Consider the following 2,427-nt stretch of genomic DNA (forward strand, 5'->3'; position numbering starts at 1 on the left):
AAAATTAAGCCATTTCTTAAGGAACTCTGGTTCCCTTCATGGCATATACTGTTAGAGACATCGTGATCATTATTTCTTTAAATTCCATTGTTTTGGTTATTAAGATGGAAGCCTCAGCTTTCATTTGGTACATATTTGTCTAACATATACTGTATAGGTAACTGAATTTTTCCAAAGGTGCAAAGACAATATAATGGCCCTGAGACAAGAAAAGATAATCTATTAAAGAAAAAGGATCCAGGCCAGGGTGACCAAGCCCAGGAGGAGGGTGTTCAGCTGGAGAGGAGATCTGAGGACTCAGCAGAGCTTTGTGGTACAAGTCCCTCACCCTGTGAGAAGAGATCACTGTAGCAAGCAACAAAATCCATCCCCTACCAATTTCTTCAAGTGTTTCTCCTGCCCTCTATCCAAGAATCTTTATGGTTTCATATCTTAGGTTTAAGTCTTTTATCCAGTGAGAGTCAATTTTTGTTAGAGGTGAAAGGTGTGGGTCCAGTTTCAGTCTCTACAAGTTGCCAGCCAATTCTCCCAGCACCATTTGTTAAATAGGGAATCTTTCCCCCAATTTAAGTTTTTGATAGACTTATCAAAGGTCAAATGACAATAAGTGCCTGGATTCAGGGATCTAAAAATTGACCTGCTGCTGGATCCTGCAATTCCTCTACTAGGAGTATATCCAAAAGGCCAAGAATCACTTTGCAAAAAAGATATTTGCACCAGATTATTCATTGCAGCTCAATTCGTAATACCCAAGTCACGGAAGAAACCCAAGTGCCCATCAACCCATGAATGGATTAATAAATTCTGGTATATGTATACCATGGAATACTATTCAGCCTTTAAAAAGATAAAGCCTTTACCTCTTTTATGTTTACATGGAGGGATCTGGAACATATTCTCCTGAGTAAAATATCTCAAGAATGGAGGACAAAGTATCCAATGTACTCAGTACTTCTGTGAAACCTACTTATATTTACTCACACTTTCTTATGAAAGATAGAACACAACTACAGCCCAGGATGAAAGAGAGAAATGGAGTGGGAAAGGAGGGGAGGAGGAAAGTTTGACAGAGGGAGGGTAAAAGGCAGGACCACACCTATGGAGCACATGACAAGGGTACAAGTCAAATCTGTGAAGTGTAGAACATAGATGTTTTGGCACAATAATCAAGTAAATGAGGTGAAAGCTATGTTGATTGGCTTAATATAACCACATCAGATTGTATTTAAAAATCAGCACAATGTACCCCACATATGCATGAATGTATTCATGATCTATGTGTATTTGACTTAATAAAAAAAAAATCCGTCCCCTAAAATATGTCTCAGAATAGGGTACTACTTGAGACATTAACTGAGGTTACTCTCCTTCTCTACCTCTTTGCACTCTCAGGTGCCCCAATCACTCTCAGAAAAAAATTGCTTTCTATATGCACAACTACAAATATTACAATCCTTACTTCTGATTTCCAAGGCACACTCTTAAAAGTCATGGCAGGGAATAGATATCTTTTTTTTTAGATTTTTTTTTATTAAATCATAGCTGTGTACATTAATGCAATCACAGGGTACAGTGTGGTGTTTTCATATACGTTTTGAAATACTCTCATCAAACTAGTTAACATGGCCTTCATGTCATTTTCTTAGTTATTGAGTTAAGACATTCATACTCTGCTTTTAGAAAAATTCACTTGTACCCTTGTAGGATAAACCATAAAGGTGACTCCACCAATCACCCTCCCTCCCCCCATCCACTCCCCTCACCTCCCCTCTCCCACCCCCTTCCCATACTCTAAGGCCATAATTAGGTTCTAACATTCCTATGAAAGCTATAAATTAGTTTCAAAATAGGGCTGTGTACATTAGATACTTTTTCTTCCATTCTTGTGATACTTTGCTAAGAAGACATTTTCCAGTTCCATCCATGTAAACATGAAGGAGGTAAAGTCTCCATCTTTCCTTAGGGATGCATAGTATTCCATGGTGTACATATACCACAATTTATTGATCCATTCGTGGGTCGATGGGCACTTGGGCTTCTTTCATGAAATAGCAATTAGGGAATAGATGTCTTGAAAGCCAACATGCTTCAACAGATCTTCTGAGACAGGCAGTGATAATGGCCACATTTACTGAGCACTGGTTGTTCACGAGATCTAGCTCTAGGTCATTTTTAATCAGTCCTCAGAACAATCCTGAGGTAGGTAGCATTGTTATCTCAATTACATGGTTGAAATAACTGAGGCACAGCACAGAGAGGGAAATTAACTTACCCAAGTCACACGGCAGAGCTGACGCTTCAGCCCAAACAGTCAATCTCCAGATCCCACATTTTCAGGGGATGGAGTTTGTTTCCTATGATCTGACTTTGAATCTCAAGGGTCCAACAGGATGGCGCTGTCCCAAACCCTACCTCCAGAGAAGGAAG

This window comes from Otolemur garnettii, unplaced genomic scaffold (genome assembly GCF_000181295.1).
Source record: "Otolemur garnettii isolate 467f Iridium unplaced genomic scaffold, OtoGar3 scaffold00105, whole genome shotgun sequence".
Lineage (NCBI taxonomy): Eukaryota > Metazoa > Chordata > Mammalia > Primates > Galagidae > Otolemur > Otolemur garnettii.